This window comes from Amblyraja radiata, chromosome 20 (genome assembly GCF_010909765.2).
Source record: "Amblyraja radiata isolate CabotCenter1 chromosome 20, sAmbRad1.1.pri, whole genome shotgun sequence".
Classification (NCBI taxonomy): Eukaryota; Metazoa; Chordata; class Chondrichthyes; order Rajiformes; family Rajidae; genus Amblyraja; species Amblyraja radiata.
The window spans coordinates 35,257,430-35,267,902 of NC_045975.1; the positions used below are offsets into that span (position 1 = coordinate 35,257,430).

The following is a 10,473-nucleotide window of genomic DNA, read 5'->3' on the forward strand; positions in this document are numbered from 1 at the left end:
ACTTGCTGGGTGTCACCAGCAGTGAAGATGGCAGATGATATGGTGGCCTTCACTGCAAGGGAGTTTTAGTACAAGAGTGTGGATATCTTTCCAAGGTGATGCAGGATCATGGTAAGACCACACCTGGAGTATTGTATGCAGTTTTGATCTCCTTATTTCAGAAAGAATATACTTACTACATATAGAGTGTAACAAATATTTACTAGGCTGATTCCAGGGATGACAGTACTGTTGTGCGAGGTGAGATTGGGTCAAGCAGTCTTCAATAAGTCATGTTTAGAAAGACAAGAGGAGATTTATTGCAAAGTACAGAATTGTGACAGGACTCGACAGGCTGCATGTGGGAAGGGTCTCTCCCCTGGCATGGGAGCCTAATACCAGGACTCGCAGTTTTATGCCCCTGTCCCACTTAGGAAACCTGAACGGAAACCTCTGGGGACTTTGCGCCCCACCCAAGGTTTCCGTGCGGTTCCCGGAGGTTCCCGGAGGTTTTTGTCAGTCTCCCTACCTGCTTCCACTCCCTGCATCCTCTGGCAACCACCTGCAACCTCCGGGAACCGCACGGAAACCTTGGGTGGGGCGCAAAGTCTCCAGAGGTTTCCGTTCAGGTTTCCTAAGTGGGACAGGGGCATTAGGATATGGGGTAAGGTATTTAGTAATGAGATGAGGAGACATTTCTGTGGTCATGATTCGGTGAACCTGCAGAATTCACCTGCATAGTTGGCAGCGGCAACCAAATCACAACCAGACACATAATGAAATAGATAGATTGTGCGACACAAAGACTTTGAGCTAATGAAGCTAAGAATGATTAACTCGAGTGCTTATTTGACATATGCAATAGATGTGAACCGGAACAAATCCTATTTGCTACTATGCAGGCACATTTGATGCAACAACAACAAAAATAAATGATAAGTTATTCTAAATGAACTAGACCATGATAATGCAAAAAACAAAATACCTGGAGCAACCAGAGGAATGCAAAGTCAGCAGTGGTTTGATGGTGAGGTAGGGCTGTGGTAAAGGTTGTGCATCAAGTGCCTAATGTTTGAGGAGAGGAAACAATTCTTGACCTGGAGGTAATGTTTCTCAGTCTCCTGTACAGTTTTTTTTTTGGTGGCACCTAAAGTAAGCTGTGGCCAGGGTGATGTAAGTCTTCTCTATTCGGCTTCAGCTTGCCATCTTTTACACACTTGTGCTGAATTTCAGTTTTATTAGCCCATCTTTTTCCAAATTAAAAATGATTTTGTGTTCAATAATTGCTCTTTAGTTTCCCACCACTGACGTTAAGCCATCTTGCCTGATGGCCTTACCCCCTTTTGGAAGTAATAGCTGAGTCTCACGTTGCGAGTTGACACAAGAGGTACCCCGAGTGAAAGACTCGTGGTTGTGTACGAGATTGCGAGTGTATGATCAAGAGTTTAACCGAGTTCCCACGGGTATGACAAGTTTGACGTTTAGTTGTCATTTCTGCGATATTCCAAGTTCGTCTCCACAGCTACTCTTGAGCCAATCCTGATTGAAGGTTTGTTTTAATAAGCAACAGTGTTATGTTTTAATAAGCAACAGTGTTAAAGAAGACCTCTCCATCCTGTGGCTTTGTTTTAAAGATAGAATTCAGCGCGGCCGCATCTATTGATGTGACCTACAAAGGGAAAATGCGAACCATCCAGTGCCAGAGCAGCTATACGTATGATTTGTTTGAAACACAAAGGTTTGATATGTTTTAATTGAATTTACTGCCATGTCTACACACTGCGGGGAGACGGGAGATTAAATCTTTGAATGTGGACAGATGTGCACATCAGATTGTTGTGAGACGGAGCTCAGGGTTCGCGTCCTGAGTTGCTTTGGTGCCCAGGCGTGAGTTGAGGTGGAGAGAGGTTGGGGGGGGGGGGGGATTTCCCACGTATATGAAGCAGAGAGAAACGTGAGTTCTACATAGATTATGTTTAAGCCAGCGAGGAGACATTTCTTCAGATAATGATTTTACAATGTGAGGTGACAATATAAGCCATAGGAGATAGACACAAAATGCTGGAGTAACTCAGTGGGGCAGACAGCATCTCTGGAGAAAAGGAATTGGTGACGTTTCGGGTCGAGACCCTTCTTCAGACTGGTTTTGTGCTGTGCTGTTGCCGTATCTCTGGAGAGAAGTAATGGGTCTCGACCCGAAACGTCCCCCATTCCTTCTCTCCAGAGATGCTGCCTGTCCCGCTGAGTTACTCCTGCATTCTGTGTCCATCTTCACTGGCGAGGAACCGTGCCTGCCCTTTGCAAGTTTTCGCTCTCGAACACAGATAGCAGCGGATTATTAGGGGAAGAAACTCGCGTTCATGCCGCAAGGCGTGTTTGACCACCTGCCCCCGCTACTCAAGGAGCTTGTGCTGAGTGGTAACCAGCTGTGGAGCTTCAACTGGGGTTGGAGCTGCTGGACCTCGATAGCAACCTGTTGACCACGGTGCCTCGCATGCTGTCCAACTGCACCCAGACTCTGCGGCTTCAACCTCACCCGCAACCAGATCTCCAAGCTGACCAAGGACTTCCTGCGGGACGTGACCTCCCTGCAGTACCTGGATCTCAATTACAACAACCTGAAGACCATCCAGGCCTCTAGTTTCCCGGACAGAGCCATCAAACACCTTCGGGAGCTGCGGCTAAGCGGCAACCACTTTCTCTGCACCTACATCCCTCCCCTGGTCACCGATGTCACCTGCACCTCCCCCATAGCCCACCGCGGCCACGGCGTCGTCATGGTGGACCTGCACTCCTGCGAGTTGGACTACATGGGCATTGGCCCCTACACTTTCTCCGCCTTGATCACCCTCTTGCTCCTCTATTTGATACTTAAAACAGGCCTTCATTCACGGTGGCGCAGCGGTAGAGTTGCTGCCTGACAGCGAATGCAGCGTCGGAGACCCGGGTTCGATCCCGACTACGGGTGCTATCTGTACTGAGTTTGTAAGTTCGCCCGTGACCTGCGTGGGTGACCTCCGAGATCCCCCCACACTCCAAAGACGTACAGGTTTCTAGGTTAATTTGCTTGGTGAATGTAAAACTGTCCATAGTGGGTGTAGGATGGTGTTAGTGTGCGGGGATCGCTGGTCGGCGCGGACTCTGTACCTTCCGTTCTGTATCTTTAAACTAAACTAACAGGGGAGAACACTGGACCTTCTTGGTCAGTTTATTATTTTACACTTATATACATTACACAGATCACAGAGTGTGAAATAAAGTTGACAAGCCGAGGTCATGCAAGAAACAGAGGAAAATGGGAGACGATTTTATTCAGCAACTCCGTTCTGGCAGAACATCTATCCTGTGTTAAGAAACCTAACTTTCAGGAGATATAAATCTTGAGTTCAACTTCTACCTGGGCTCTCCCCCATGCTGGTGCAATGAGCGGGGAGCTGGAGAGGGGAGGGAAGGGGGTCACACACATGGCCGGGAAGCAAAGGGGTGTAGGTGGGGGTGGTGACAGATAGGGCCAGACACCGGCGGAGAAGGAGACCTACAACAGTGCATGATCTCTCTCGCGTTATGGCAGGAGATTGTCGCTGGGAAACTGAAGGGAGCGACAATCTGCTGCTGCCTACCCGCTGAGTTAAAGAGTTCCCACGGTAGACTCACGATACACTAAGGTAAACGCACGGGCCACTACGTTCTTACAACGAGTTAAAATGTTTCAATTCTTAACCACAAGAGTAAATTTGACTCGTGGAAAACTTTAAACATGTTTGATTTTTTTCAAGAGTTGACAAGTTTCACGAGTACCTGCCGTTAGCGCCACGAGTCTCTAAGTTGCGTCCACGAGTTCCGTACGTTAATCGTACGTTATTACCACAAGTTTTAACTCGGGCTACCTCTTGTGTCAACTCGCAACGTGAGACTCAGCTTTAATGGTTTTATCCTTCTGCTGTGCTGCAGGGGCAGGGGAGGAGTTGAACACAGAACATGTCCCAGGAAAGGTGCAGGAGGAGACCTGGCGCTTCCAGAGTCAATGCAGGCTCGAACATGGTGCCCATCTATTAATGTGGAAGGTTGTCCCAGAAACTTAAGATGATTCAAACACTGCCTTCCAATCAGCAAGTAGTGAAGAAGGTGACAAAATGCTGGAGACATTTAGCAGGAGAGGAGGAAGTAAGTCAATGTTTTATCTAAGTGGATAATGTAAAATGATTTGTCATTACCCTGAGGCTGAACCAGAGTAATTTGAACCAGAATAATTAGATACATTTCTAACGGGGGAGGGTGATGCTGTTACATGCAAAGTCATAGGTAGGGCTGTAGATGTTGTGCAGGCATTGAGAATGTTGCCAACAACTTTCCTATCTCCTATCCCCTAACTTGAGGAAGGACATTCTTGCTATTGGGGGAGTTCAGCGTAGGTTTACAAGGTTAATTCCTGCAGGGCTGCCAACTCTCACGCTTTGAGCGTGACACTCACGCATTTCAGCCAATTCTCACGCCCTCACGCTGATGACTGAATTCTCACGCTCTGTCTTCCGTCTCTGTCTTCAGTCCCTGCACAGCAAAGATCCTATAGCGGAGCTGTAGCGGAGCTATAGGATCTTTGCTGCACAGTTTGTCTCTTTGCGCCACATGACAGCGATCTGCACGGATTGGGGAAGCGCGTCGGTCCCGGGCAGCGGGTGTCAGCACTTTTGTGCGCCGTCTACGAACGTTGCGCTGCCGGCTGCCACGGCAACCTCGCTCCCTCCCTCCATCCTGCCCTTCAACTCACACGGCCACCAATCCACGCTACACCATGCCCGCCAGACTCCCCATTGGGCGGCCGTGGAAAGAGAGGGAGGGGAGAGGGAGGGGAGAAAGAGAGAGAGAGGAAAAGAAAAAAAGGGAGGGATGGAGGCAAAGAGAGACAGGGGGAGGGAATGTAGAAAGGGGATGAAGGAAGGGAAGGAGAAAGGAGAGAAAGGTAGCGTGAGGAAAAAGAGGGTGGCTGAGGAAAGAGAGGGAGGGTGAGAAAAGAGAGGGAGGGGGAGGAAAGAGGGAGGGGGAGGATGTAGGGGGGGGGAAGGAAAGGTGTGTGTGTCTGTCTCCCTGTGTGTGTCTCCTCGTGTGTGTGTGCGTGCCTTCCTGTGTGTGTCTCCCTATGTGTGTGCGTGTCTCTGTGTGTGTCTCCCTGTGTGTGTGTGTCTCCTGTGTGTGTGTGTCTCCCCATGTGTGTGTGGCTCCTGTGTGTGTGTGTGTGTGTGTCTCCCTGTGTGTGTGTGTCTGTCTGTCTCCCTTTGTGTGTGTCTGTCTGTCTCCCTGTGTGTGTGTGTGTGTCTGTGTGTGTGTGTCTGTCTGTCTCCCTGTGCGTGTGTCTGTCTGTCTCCCTGTGTGTGTGTGTGTGTCTCCCTGTGTGTGTGTCTGTCTGTCTCCCTGTGTGTGTGTGTGTGTGTGTGTCTCCCTCTGTGTGTCTGTCTCCCTGTGTGTGTGTGTATGTGTCTGTCTCCCTGTGTGTGTGTGTGTGTGTGTGTGTGTGTGTGTCTGTCTCCCTGTGTGTGTGTCTGTCTCCGTGTGTGTGTGTGTGTGTGTGTGTGTGTGTGTGTGTGTGTGTGTGTGTGTGTGTGTCTGTCTGTCTCCCTGTGCGTGTGTCTGTCTGTCTTCCTGTGTGTGTGTGTGTGTCTCCCTCTGTGTGTCTGTCTCCCTGTGTGTGTGTGTATGTGTCTGTCTCCCTGTGTGTGTGTCTGTCTGTCTCCCTGTGTGTGTGTGTGTGTGTGTGTGTCTGTCTCCCTGTGTGTGTGTGTGTGTGTGTGTGTGTGTGTGTGTGTGTGTGTGTGTGTGTGTGTGTGTGTGTGTGTGTGTCTGTCTCCGTGTGTGTGTGTGTGTGTGTGTGTGTGTGTGTGTGTGTGTGTGTGTGTGTGTTTTCCTTTGTGTATGTGTCTCCCTGTACGTCTGTTGTCAAATTCTGGCCTTAGACAGGGCTGCCAACTCTCACGCTTTGAGCGTGAGAGTCACGCATTTCAGCCAATTCTCATGCTGATGACAGAATTCTCACGCTGTCTTCAGTCCCTGCACAGTTTGTCTTTTTGCGCCACATCATAACAATCTGTGCAGTCTGGGGAAGCGCGTCAGTTGGCGGCTGTGAGTGACGTCGTATCTCTTCTCTTCTTTCTTGGCTGGATGTGTAGACGCTGACAACATGAAGCAGCCGGAGATAGAACTAACCAGGTGAATCGGTTGTAAAACATGGGGGGGACCACAATAAGGCCAAACATCTAGGACAAGGTTCGGCAACCTACGGCACACGGGCTGAATCCGGCCCGTAATCCTAAAAAACGCGTTTTTTTTCAATTCGTTTTCGCAGGGTCAGGGCAGGCGAGCCGACCTGAGAACTGCAGCCAGTCCCTGGGACGCGAGCTGATCTGAGAACGGCAGCCAGTCCCTGGGCACGCAGAATGCCAACTTGATCATTATGGACAAATTGGGCCAGCCACGTACATGTTGTATAACTCAGACTCTATGCAAATCTGAATGGCTTAGAATTACCATTTAAGCAAAATTGCCCCCACTTTCCTCATTTTGATTCTTGAGATTAATATCGCTTTGCTCTGTTAACAGCGTTAAAGCACTTATGAGGCAGAGTCAGGAAAGGGAACATGTTATTTATTTTTAGTTTGCTTTAATTTGTTAGTTGATTGTTTGTTGACTGCCATAATTTCTGAAATGGTCTTAAAGTAACTTAACAGTTATAAAGCAGTAATAAGTGATTTTTGTCCAAACAATTGGAACTTGCATAAAATGTTTGCATTATTAGCAGGGCTGCCAACTCTCATGCATTGAGCGTGAGACTCACGCATTTCACAAAATTCTCATGCTCTCACGCTGATCACAAAATTTCTCATGCTCAAAAATCTGCGGGTGCTGAAAGTTCAAAATAAAGCAAAAATTGTTTTAAAGGTGAGTTAAAACCATGAGGGGAATATCAGGTGAATGTATAGTCTTTTTCCCAGGATATGTGATTCAAGCACTAGAGGGGATTGGTTTAAAGCAGGGCTGTCAAACTACCGGCCTGTGGGATGATTTTGGGGGGGGAAAAAGTAGTTTAGTCTCTCCCATGCAGATGGTGTGATAGGTGAGACACGATGGCGGTGTTTCCAGCACCAATCCCCCTCCCCCATCCTCCCTGAGGCACGGCACACACCTCCCACCCTCACCTCCGGCGGCTCTATGTCCGTTGGCCGCTCTGTCCACAGCCCATAGAGTTTTAACCCCGGCCCGGAGCCAGGAGCGGACTGGGTGAGTGCCGCCTCCGGAGCCTACTATGGGAGGGGGAACACACCCTCCCACACCCCCCTCCCCCTCCCCCCCCTCGGTCGCTACACTCCCTCGCAATTTCTCACTCTCAACTCTCACCCAATGTTGGCAGCCCTGATTCCTGGGATGGCGGGACTGTCATATGCTGAGAGAATGGAACAGCTGGGCTTGTATACTCTGGAGTTTAGAAGGATGAAAGTGGATCTTATTGAAACATATAAGATTGTTAAGGGTTTGGACACGCTAGAGGCAGGAAACATGTTCCCGATATTGGGGGAGTCCAGAACCTGGGACCACAGTTTAAGAATAAGGGGTAAATCCATTTAGAACGGAGACGAGGAAACACTTTTTGAGTTGTGAGTCTGTGGAATTCTCTGCCTCAGAGGGCGGTGGAGGCCGGTTCTCTGGATACTTTCAAGAGAGAGCTAGATAGGGCTCTTAAAAATAACAGAGTCAGGGGATATGGGGGAGAAGGCAGGAACGGGATACTGATTGGGGATGATCAGCCATGATCACATTGAACGGCGTTGCTGGCTCGAAGGGCTGAATGGCCTACTCCTGCACCTATTGTCTATTGTCTATTGTCTATTCAGGGTGATGGTGGCGGGTTGTCCGGCAAAATGGTATCCTCAGTTTCTCTGAACACCACCAGTTAAGCAACTCGGAGTGAGAATTGTATGAGTATTGCTGCATGGTGGTTTGAGAGTAGGTGGTGTTGGTGTGGGTGGTCAGTGTTTAATTATGGAATTGTGTTAACATATGATTTCCTCCAGAACAGTCCAGTGCTGCAAGTTGCCATTAACCCCCCCAGCATTTCTACAATTTCACAGGTCCATGTAGACAAGGTGACTTGAATTTAAAGAAGCTGTAAGATAACCTGCTCCAGATCTCGTGGGGTGTGAGGAGAGGAAGCACGTGCCATGCGCGACATGGTGGCGCAGCGGTAGAGTTGCTGCCTTACAGCGCCAGAGACCCGGGTTCGATCCTGACTGCGGTTTTTGTTGGTACAGAGTTTGTACGTTCTCCCTTTGACCTGCGTGGGTTTTCTCTGGGTGCTCCGGTTTCCTCCCACACACCAAAGACGTACAGTTTGTAGATTAATTGGCTTCGGTAAAATTGTAAATTATCCCTAGTGAATGTGTTGGATAGAGTTAGTGTGCAGGGATCACTGGTCGGCACGGACTCGGTGGACCAAGGGGCCTGTGTCTGCGGTGTATCTTTAAACTAAACTAAACATGTTCCTGGGGACAATGGAGAAGAACGTGAACGTGATCCAAATCTAAGAGAGAGTGGAGCAATATTTCCTTTTCTCATCTGCATCACGTCTCAATCCAGCCCTTTTAGAACTGGATCCACGTCGTCCTGCAAACCATTGTTACATGTTGGTTGATTTCCAAATTCAATCTCTGGAAGGGAATGGTTGACTGGATTGTGTGCATTGTTGGCATTCATCTGTTTTCAGGTCTGAGTCCAAGGGTCGTAATTTTCCGTGTGTGAAATGGTCACTTTCACTCCTGGTGACACGATGAGCATTCGCTTGATGCTCTTGATGGTGTTTGGCCGGATTCTGCAGGTAACTATGGAAAAGTCATGCCTGACCTTCAAGGATAAACACAATCTAGATTGGAATGAATGCACAAGTAAATCCAAAAATGTCAACTGAACACCCTTTTGACCTAAAAAATGAGAGATTAAGTTTCATCAACAGTGAGTTGAAACTGTCTTTCATTCCCCAATAATTTGCTTCTGACACGGTTGCCGTAGGGGAAACAAAAACAAAAGCAGCTTGAATTTGATATGATCCCCAAACAAGAGTGTGATTCATAGTGGGGATCAAAGGGAGCGTCTGAAGTTGCAGTGCAGTTCCAGAACTGACAGTTTCTTAATCGCATTTAATAAAATGTTAATTTCAAAAGATTAGATAGTGAACTAATCTAGCAAGGCAACCCGCTGGAAGAGAGACAATCTGATGTATATTTAGGGATCAATTTGAAATCAGTGTATGATGGATATGTGGAATGGACCTTTCTAATTCTGTTACATTTTAATTTGCAATTCTCTTAACCTTTCAAATGGAGGCCATTTGGTCCATTATGTCCATACTGGCCAAAATACCAGCCACATCCCAGCCCAGCAGGGCAAGGCTCTTCATATGTGCATGTAGTAAAGGCTTCCGATTCCACCAGTGGGGAGCAGACACTTCTCGCCCTCTGGTTAAAAATGAAATCTCCTCTATCCCCGAATCCTTCTACCAATTATTTCCAATCAATGGCCACTGGCTTTTGACCATTTGCTGTGGGAAATACGTTTGTTCTATTTACTTCACTCATACCTCATTTGAAATGCCTCTATTAAGCCTCTCCTTAGCTTCCCAACACAATGGACATTGTGGGCTGAAGGACCTGTTCTTGTGCTCTACTCTTCTATGATCAACGCGACTAAACAAAAGTATTGCAAATAATACAATAGAGGGTCTGTGAAGCAGAAAAAATATATATGGAAAGTGAGATCAAGGAGAATTGCAATAATAGAAAAGGAGTGATAGAATGCATTAGTTAAATGTTTAAAGCTTTACTTTGATTGAAATAATTTGCTTGTTCAATTCAGAACTGCAGAGATAATAAAACTTCTCCTTGTCACTTCCAATAACTGTAATTTAAAATTAGCTATCAACCTCTTTGATTGTGAAAAAAGTTGTATAATATATATGGAGCATTTACGAGGTAGCTGCAAGCAATATTTCTATTGTACCTGTAACTTGCCATACTTCCCCTGGAAGGAAAGTTGCGGGGAGTTGCGGGGAGAGCACAGGGGGTTGGGATTACATGGAGTCTGGATTCGATGGGCCAAATGCTTCAGTACAGTTATACAGCAAGTAAAGCCACTCCAGTCACACAGGTTCATTCTCACATCCTTATGAGTGTGGGCTGGTAGGATTGGCCACTGTAAATTATCCCTGATGTGAAGGTGAGTGTGATATCTGGAGGGAATTGATGGGAATGTGGGGAGAATAAGATGGGATAAATGTAGGATTAGTGCAAATGCATGGTTGATGGCCGGTGTGGACTCAGTGGGCCGGTGGGGCTATTTTTCGTGCATATTCCTCCATGAATCCACATAATTCTCACCTCGTACATGTCGTCCCCTTTAATACTGCTGCTCTCCTTTTATCTCAACAGTATCCGTTATCTAGACCAGGGGTGGGGA

At 47.6% G+C, this 10,473-nt stretch overlaps 1 pseudogene; it reads left to right on the plus strand.

Annotated features, from left to right (window-relative positions):
- The first annotated feature begins 1,986 nt into the window (after positions 1-1,986).
- On the plus strand, positions 1,987-6,587 carry LOC116984411 (annotated as a pseudogene).
- Positions 6,588-10,473: the final 3,886 nt, after the last annotated feature.